We start from the raw sequence: 9,562 nt of genomic DNA, 5'->3' as shown, positions 1-9,562 counted from the left end.
CTCAGTGTGTCTGTGCACTTCATGAGCACCGTAACCCTGAGTCTCCTCACTTAGTGTGGAAAGTCGAGTTGATAAACCATTTCATGGACATGATTACAATGTCGGGAGGGTGATGTGGTAATTGAAGGTTATCTCTCTTACTCAGTCACTGCACAAGTCTTCTCCCACCTGCTCGGACCTAGTGCAATCACCTTAAAAGACAACACTCTCCGAGCAATGACTTCCAACCAAGGTATAAGCACCTGCTCTACATAGGCAATGTGACTCCATCATTTTCTAATGAAACAAGTGTTCATACCGGTGGGCTCATTTCTTTGGGTGGGATCTAATGAATGAGCAGTTCATTCAAAAATAACTGAGGAGTTGCACGTATTCATGACATCAGCCCTATTGCCGCACCCAGTCTCCCCAACATACTGTTTAGCTTTCCAGTGACGTCATGTCTTGTGTGGCCTATTCACATTCCGCTGTTAATATTTTTTAGCCAATAGAATTTCACAGGCTCCCGTCTTTGAGCTCACATTGAAAAGGCACAAGTCCCAAAATGCAACCGGGTGCTGTTTAAAACTCCAGCACTGGTGGGCGGTGCTCCAGGTGACATGGGGTCCACCTGGATGCCCTGACTGTCTTTCACGTGACAGTCACAGACACACACAGGACAGAGGTTCAAAAGCTATTCTGAAAGAAGTAAGGACAACAGGCCCACGTGAAACTAAACTTTTTAAATAGATGATTTTTGTTTCTATTGACCTGGTTCTCACTCGTTCTGCGCGCCAAGTCAAATGTAAATGAGCCTCGCAATAAAAATGCACAGAGGATGGTAAAATTCACTTCACTCTGCGCTCGTTGATGCTGAGAGCATGGTTGTCAGCCCGCACGCTTGTTATTTTGATGTGGAATTACTTGATTGCTTTGTGATAATTTTCATTACTCCGAATTGCAAGTTCCCCTACCCCAGTAATAATGTTTGAGGTATTGCTTCCCTACCACACCAACAAGGCCACCCTCTGACCAAGTCCTTTGCCTCTCTTCAGAACTACCATAAGCCCCTCCATGCACTAGGAACTTTTTGCTTGACGACCATCTAGGCGTCCTTGTAATATTGATTTTTAGAAGTAACAATGTTTGTTTATTTTAACTAACTGACCTTTTTAGGGTCTCGCTTGATAGACTCTGTAGTATTCAGTAAAGGGCTTGGAGCCCGCATGTCTCTCACCATTTTTTTATTTATGTGGCACTCTTCTTTACAGTTTCCTAATTCATCAAGGCATGTCTTGCATCATTTCCGTTCCTCTCTGTAGAGCAGCGACCAAGCGTTGATTGATTCAGCTTAATCAGTGCCTGACCGCTGCTCCCCACCTGATCAAGGTACTATTTTTTCCTTTTACCTTCTAGTGCCCTGCAAACAGAAGGCTTGTGACTGGCAAAAACATGCCCAGCAGGACAACCAAAACTGTTAAGTTTTAAATTTAAATCGAACTTTCTTTTATTTTGCCAAATCGTCTTTTCCCACGTTCCACGCATGTTTTCTTTTGCTTTTGTTCGTGGGCACTCTTCTCAAAAGATGACGATTAGCTCGTTTAAAATATTGCAAATCAACAGTGTTTCTTTATTATGTGTAAATTCTGAAATTAATCTTTAACACATAATCCTGCGGTACACTTCAATCCACCCCACTCCAATCTTCCCCACTACAATCCACCCCATCCAGACCACTTCACCCACACTAATCCACCTCACTCCAGTCCAAATCACTCACCCGAATCCAATCCACTCTAACTCATCCTACTCCAATCCTCTCCACCCACCCCAAGCAAATCTGTCTCACTCCAATGTGCCCCACTATAATAAAAAACAATCTGCACCACTCCAAAACAATCTGTCCCACTTCGATCCAAAACAATCTGCCCCACTCCAATCTGCCCGACTCCACTTCAAAACAATCTCCCCTACTCCAATTCAAAACAATCTACCCCACTGCAATCTGCTGCACTCCAATCAAAAACAAACTACCACACTGCAATCCAAAACAATCTGCCATACTGCAATCGAAAACAATCTGTCCCACCCAAGGCAGTGGTGGCTGGTGCACTTTGAAAGGAGTTGGTGGGAGGGAAAAATAGTTCATCTGAAGCTAAGTGAAGAAATTGGAATAAAATAGTGCATTTTAACCCCTTCGCTGCCAGCCTTTTCCCCCTCAGGTGCCAGGCATTTTTTTGGCTATTTGGGGCAGGGCGCGCTTAGGCCCTCATAGATTTTTGTCCACATAAGCTATCCACGCCAAATTTGCGTCCTTTTTTTCCAACATCCTAGGGATTCTAGAGGTACCCAGACTTTGTGGGTTCCCCTGAAGGAGACCAAGAAATTAGCCAAAATACGGAAACATTTTGTTTTAAAAAAGAAAAAAATGGAAAAAAGGGCTGGAGAAGAAGGCTTGTGGTTTTTGTCCCTGAAATTGGCATCAACAAAGGGTTTGCACTGCTAAAATCACCAGCTTCCCAGCTTTCAGGGACAGGCAGACTTGAATCAGAAAACCCAATTTTTCAACACAATTTTGGCATTTTACTGGGACATACCCCATTTTTACGATTTTGTGTGCTTTTAGCCTCCTTCCAGTCAGTGACAGAAATGGGTGTGAAACCAATGCTGGGTCCCAGTAACCTAAACATTTTTGAAAAGAAGACAACATTCTGAATTCAGCAATGGGTAACTTGTGTAGATCTTACAAGTGTTTCCTACAGAAAATAACAACTGAAATAAAAAAAAAATATTGAAATTGAGAAGAAAAAAACAGCCATTTTCCTCTACGTTTTACTCTGTAACTTTTTTCTGCAATGTCAGATTTTTGAAAGCAATATACCATTACGCCTGCTGGACTCTTCTGGTTGCGGGGATATATAGGGCTTGTAGGTTCATCAAGAACCCTAGGTATCCAGAGAAAATAAATGAGCTGCACCTTGCAGTGGGTTTTCATTCTATACCGGGTATACTGCAATTAATTTGCCGAAGTATATAGAGTGAAAAAAAGGTATCAAGAAAACCTTTCTATTTCCAAAATGGGCACAAGATAAGGAGTGAAGGAGCAGTGGTTATTTGCACATCTCTGAATTCTGGGGTGCCCACACTAGCATGCGAATTAAAGGGCATTTCTCAAATAGACGTCTTTTTTACACACTGTCTTATATTTGGAAGGAAAAAATGTAGATAAAGACAAGGGGCAGTAACTCTTGTTTTGCTATTCTATGTTTCCCCAAGTCTCCCGATAACATTTTTTACCTCACTTGTGTGGGTAGGCCTAGCGCCCGAGACAGGAAGTGCCCCAAAACACAACGTGGACACATCAAATTTTGCCAAAGAAAACCAAAACCTAGGTAAAAGACATTGTCATTTGCAACGCCAATAGCTCTAACTCTCACAAATGTGAGACCTTTCGCATTGCAAATGCTTGTTTTTTTGTGCAGGCAAGTGTGCGTGGAGCCTGCTTTGGTTCTTAAGACCTCAGACCTAAAGCAAAGCTTAGACAGAAACATAGCAATGTGCCCTTTGCACACAGTTAGAGATCCTACTAAATGGAGTCATATATAGGTCTGCACGGCCATTTTGCACAATTTTGTTGTGATATAAAGTTTCGGTAGAGCTCAATGAGAGCTGGTAGTTATGGCCGAGTGGTTAAGGTGATGGACTTGAAATCCTTTGGGGGTTCCCTGCACGGGTTTGAATCCTGCTGACTACCTCTGTTGTTTATTTTAAACCTGATTTTTAAAATAACTGTGAAGAACACATTTACCAACTTTATTTGGGAAGATAGATAATTTACTTTAAATCTTTATTTAACAGAGGTTCGATTTTATTTTGCAGAGAGAAGAGCGGGTGACCGCGTGGGGAGAACAAATGATTTGTTAAACCTTCCATTTGAAGATGATCTAAGCAGAATGAAGCAAAACAACAGCAGCGCCAATCAGCCGATTTCTTGGAGTCCACGGTTTAGGAGTTTACTTAGAAGGAGACTGTAAAAGAGTTTTACAATTAGGGACCTATTGGTAGAGTCACTGCTTATGCAAATTGAAGGGTCAGAAGGGAGATGCGTCATTAAGATCTGTAAAAATCCATCTCTGGCAGCGGTGGGATTTGAACCCACGCCTCCAAAGAGACTGGAGCCTTAATCCAGCGCCTTAGACCGCTCGGCCACGCTACCTGTTGCTCTCAGTGTGTCTGTGCACTTCATGAGCACCGTAACCCTGAGTCTCCTCACTTAGTGTGGAAAGTCGAGTTGATAAACCATTTCATGGACATGATTACAATGTCGGGAGGGTGATGTGGTAATTGAAGGTTATCTCTCTTACTCAGTCACTGCACAAGTCTTCTCCCACCTGCTCGGACCTAGTGCAATCACCTTAAAAGACAACACTCTCCGAGCAATGACTTCCAACCAAGGTATAAGCACCTGCTCTACATAGGCAATGTGACTCCATCATTTTCTAATGAAACAAGTGTTCATACCGGTGGGCTCATTTCTTTGGGTGGGATCTAATGAATGAGCAGTTCATTCAAAAATAACTGAGGAGTTGCACGTATTCATGACATCAGCCCTATTGCCGCACCCAGTCTCCCCAACATACTGTTTAGCTTTCCAGTGACGTCATGTCTTGTGTGGCCTATTCACATTCCGCTGTTAATATTTTTTAGCCAATAGAATTTCACAGGCTCCCGTCTTTGAGCTCACATTGAAAAGGCACAAGTCCCAAAATGCAACCGGGTGCTGTTTAAAACTCCAGCACTGGTGGGCGGTGCTCCAGGTGACATGGGGTCCACCTGGATGCCCTGACTGCCTTTCACGTGACAGTCACAGACACACACAGGACAGAGGTTCAAAAGCTATTCTGAAAGAAGTAAGGACAACAGGCCCACGTGAAACTAAACTTTTTAAATAGATGATTTTTGTTTCTATTGACCTGGTTCTCACTCGTTCTGCGCGCCAAGTCAAATGTAAATGAGCCTCGCAATAAAAATGCACAGAGGATGGTAAAATTCACTTCACTCTGCGCTCGTTGATGCTGAGAGCATGGTTGTCAGCCCGCACGCTTGTTATTTTGATGTGGAATTACTTGATTGCTTTGTGATAATTTTCATTACTCCGAATTGCAAGTTCCCCTACCCCAGTAATAATGTTTGAGGTATTGCTTCCCTACCACACCAAGAAGGCCACCCTCTGACCAAGTCCTTTGCCTCTCTTCAGAACTACCATAAGCCCCTCCATGCACTAGGAACTTTTTGCTTGACGACCATCTAGGCGTCCTTGGAATATTGATTTTTAGAAGTAACAATGTTTGTTTATTTTAACTAACTGACCTTTTTAGGGTCTCGCTTGATAGACTCTGTAGTATTCAGTAAAGGGCTTGGAGCCCGCATGTCTCTCACCATTTTTTTATTTATGTGGCACTCTTCTTTACAGTTTCCTAATTCATCAAGGCATGTCTTGCATCATTTCCGTTCCTCTCTGTAGAGCAGCGACCAAGCGTTGATTGATTCAGCTTAATCAGTGCCTGACCGCTGCTCCCCACCTGATCAAGGTACTATTTTTTCCTTTTACCTTCTAGTGCCCTGCAAACAGAAGGCTTGTGACTGGCAAAAACATGCCCAGCAGGACAACCAAAACTGTTAAGTTTTAAATTTAAATCGAACTTTCTTTTATTTTGCCAAATCGTCTTTTCCCACGTTCCACGCATGTTTTCTTTTGCTTTTGTTCGTGGGCACTCTTCTCAAAAGATGACGATTAGCTCGTTTAAAATATTGCAAATCAACAGTGTTTCTTTATTATGTGTAAATTCTGAAATTAATCTTTAACACATAATCCTGCGGTACACTTCAATCCACCCCACTCCAATCTTCCCCACTACAATCCACCCCATCCAGACCACTTCACCCACACTAATCCACCTCACTCCAGTCCAAATCACTCACCTGAATCCAATCCACTCTAACTCATCCTACTCCAATCCTCTCCACCCACCCCAAGCAAATCTGTCTCACTCCAATGTGCCCCACTATAATAAAAAACAATCTGCACCACTCCAAAACAATCTGTCCCACTTCGATCCAAAACAATCTGCCCCACTCCAATCTGCCCGACTCCACTTCAAAACAATCTCCCCTACTCCAATTCAAAACAATCTACCCCACTGCAATCTGCTGCACTCCAATCAAAAACAAACTACCACACTGCAATCCAAAACAATCTGCCATACTGCAATCGAAAACAATCTGTCCCACCCAAGGCAGTGGTGGCTGGTGCACTTTGAAAGGAGTTGGTGGGAGGGAAAAATAGTTCATCTGAAGCTAAGTGAAGAAATTGGAATAAAATAGTGCATTTTAACCCCTTCGCTGCCAGCCTTTTCCCCCTCAGGTGCCAGGCATTTTTTTGGCTATTTGGGGCAGGGCGCGCTTAGGCCCTCATAGATTTTTGTCCACATAAGCTATCCACGCCAAATTTGCGTCCTTTTTTTCCAACATCCTAGGGATTCTAGAGGTACCCAGACTTTGTGGGTTCCCCTGAAGGAGACCAAGAAATTAGCCAAAATACAGTAAAAATTTTGTTTTAAAAAAGAAAAAAATGGAAAAAAGGGCTGGAGAAGAAGGCTTGTGGTTTTTGTCCCTGAAATTGGCATCAACAAAGGGTTTGCACTGCTAAAATCACCAGCTTCCCAGCTTTCAGGGACAGGCAGACTTGAATCAGAAAACCCAATTTTTCAACACAATTTTGGCATTTTACTGGGACATACCCCATTTTTACGATTTTGTGTGCTTTTAGCCTCCTTCCAGTCAGTGACAGAAATGGGTGTGAAACCAATGCTGGGTCCCAGTAACCTAAACATTTTTGAAAAGAAGACAACATTCTGAATTCAGCAATGGGTAACTTGTGTAGATCTTACAAGTGTTTCCTACAGAAAATAACAACTGAAATAAAAAAAAAAATTTGAAATCGAGAAGAAAAAAACAGCCATTTTCCTCTACGTTTTACTCTGTAACTTTTTTCTGCAATGTCAGATTTTTGAAAGCAATATACCATTACGCCTGCTGGACTCTTCTGGTTGCGGGGATATATAGGGCTTGTAGGTTCATCAAGAACCCTAGGTATCCAGAGAAAATAAATGAGCTGCACCTTGCAGTGGGTTTTCATTCTATACCGGGTATACTGCAATTAATTTGCCGAAGTATATAGAGTGAAAAAAAGGTATCAAGAAAACCTTTCTATTTCCAAAATGGGCACAAGATAAGGAGTGAAGGAGCAGTGGTTATTTGCACATCTCTGAATTCTGGGGTGCCCACACTAGCATGCGAATTAAAGGGCATTTCTCAAATAGACGTCTTTTTTACACACTGTCTTATATTTGGAAGGAAAAAATGTAGATAAAGACAAGGGGCAGTAACTCTTGTTTTGCTATTCTATGTTTCCCCAAGTCTCCCGATAACATTTTTTACCTCACTTGTGTGGGTAGGCCTAGCGCCCGCGACAGGAAGTGCCCCAAAACACAACGTGGACACATCAAATGTTCCCAAAGAAAACCAAAACCTAGGTAAAAGACATTGTCATTTGCAACGCCAATAGCTCTAACTCTCACAAATGTGAGACCTTTCGCATTGCAAATGCTTGTTTTTTTGTGCAGGCAAGTGTGCGTGGAGCCTGCTTTGGTTCTTAAGACCTCAGACCTAAAGCAAAGCTTAGACAGAAACATAGCAATGTGCCCTTTGCACACAGTTAGAGATCCTACTAAATGGAGTCATATATAGGTCAGCACGGCCATTTTGCACAATTTTGTTGTGATATAAAGTTTCGGTAGAGCTCAATGAGAGCTGGTAGTTATGGCCGAGTGGTTAAGGTGATGGGCTTGAAATCCTTTGGGGGTTCCCTGCACGGGTTTGAATCCTGCTGACTACCTCTGTTGTTTATTTTAAACCTGATTTTTAAAATAACTGTGAAGAACACATTTACCAACTTTATTTGGGAAGATAGATAATTTACTTTAAATCTTTATTTAACAGAGGTTCGATTTTATTTTGCAGAGAGAAGAGCGGGTGACCGCGTGGGGAGAACAAATGATTTGTTAAACCTTCCATTTGAAGGTGATCTAAGCAGAATGAAGCAAAACAACAGCAGCGCCAATCAGCCGATTTCTTGGAGTCCACGGTTTAGGAGTTTACTTAGAAGGAGACTGTAAAAGAGTTTTAAAATTAGGGACCTATTGGTAGAGTCACTGCTTATGCAAATTGAAGGGTCAGAAGGGAGATGCGTCATTAAGATCTGTAAAAATCCATCTCTGGCAGCGGTGGGATTTGAACCCACGCCTCCAAAGAGACTGGAGCCTTAATCCAGCGCCTTAGACCGCTCGGCCACGCTACCTGTTGCTCTCAGTGTGTCTGTGCACTTCATGAGCACCGTAACCCTGAGTCTCCTCACTTAGTGTGGAAAGTCGAGTTGATAAACCATTTCATGGACATGATTACAATGTCGGGAGGGTGATGTGGTAATTGAAGGTTATCTCTCTTACTCAGTCACTGCACAAGTCTTCTCCCACCTGCTCGGACCTAGTGCAATCACCTTAAAAGACAACACTCTCCGAGCAATGACTTCCAACCAAGGTATAAGCACCTGCTCTACATAGGCAATGTGACTCCATCATTTTCTAATGAAACAAGTGTTCATACTGGTGGGCTCATTTCTTTGGGTGGGATCTAATGAATGAGCAGTTCATTCAAAAATAACCGAGGAGTTGCACGTATTCATGACATCAGCCCTATTGCCGCACCCAGTCTCCCCAACATACTGTTTAGCTTTCCAGTGACGTCATGTCTTGTGTGGCCTATTCACATTCCGCTGTTAATATTTTTTAGCCAATAGAATTTCACAGGCTCCCGTCTTTGAGCTCACATTGAAAAGGCACAAGTCCCAAAATGCAACCGGGTGCTGTTTAAAACTCCAGCACTGGTGGGCGGTGCCCCAGGTGACATGGGGCCCACCTGGATGCTCTGACTGCCTTTCACGTGACAGTCACAGACACACACAGGACAGAGGTTCAAAAGCTATTCTGAAAGAAGTAAGGACAACAGGCCCACGTGAAACTAAACTTTTTAAATAGATGATTTTTGTTTCTATTGACCGGGTTCTCACTCGTTCTGCGCGCCAAGTCAAATGTAAATGAGCCTCGCAATAAAAATGCACAGAGGATGGTAAAATTCACTTCACTCTGCGCTCGTTGATGCTGAGAGCATGGTTGTCAGCCCGCACGCTTGTTATTTTGATGTGGAATTACTTGATTGCTTTGTGATAATTTTCATTACTCCGAATTGCAAGTTCCCCTACCCCAGTAATAATGTTTGAGGTATTGCTTCCCTACCACACCAACAAGGCCACCCTCTGACCAAGTCCTTTGCCTCTCTTCAGAACTACCATAAGCCCCTCCATGCACTAGGAACTTTTTGCTTGACGACCATCTAGGCGTCCTTGGAATATTGATATTTAGAAGTAACAATGTTTGTTTATTTTAACTAACTGACCTTTTTAGGG

At 42.8% G+C, this 9,562-nt stretch overlaps 3 non-coding genes across 3 annotated transcripts; 1 reads left to right on the top strand and 2 right to left on the bottom strand.

The window, feature by feature from the left end:
* Positions 1-3,651: 3,651 nt before the first annotated feature.
* On the top strand, positions 3,652-3,733 carry TRNAS-UGA (transfer RNA serine (anticodon UGA)). Its single transcript has one exon. It is a non-coding gene; the product is annotated as a tRNA-Ser (tRNA).
* Positions 3,734-4,113: 380 nt separating this feature from the next.
* Positions 4,114-4,195, bottom strand: TRNAL-AAG (transfer RNA leucine (anticodon AAG)). The gene has a single exon. It is a non-coding gene; the product is annotated as a tRNA-Leu (tRNA).
* A 4,121-nt stretch (positions 4,196-8,316) lies between these two features.
* TRNAL-AAG (transfer RNA leucine (anticodon AAG)) lies at positions 8,317-8,398 on the bottom strand. Its single transcript has one exon. It is a non-coding gene; the product is annotated as a tRNA-Leu (tRNA).
* Between the last annotated feature and the right edge of the window lie 1,164 nt (positions 8,399-9,562).

The sequence above is a fragment of the Pleurodeles waltl genome, chromosome 12 (genome assembly GCF_031143425.1).
Source record: "Pleurodeles waltl isolate 20211129_DDA chromosome 12, aPleWal1.hap1.20221129, whole genome shotgun sequence".
NCBI classification, from domain to species: Eukaryota; Metazoa; Chordata; class Amphibia; order Caudata; family Salamandridae; genus Pleurodeles; species Pleurodeles waltl.
This window is presented reverse-complemented; position numbering and strand designations above follow the sequence as displayed.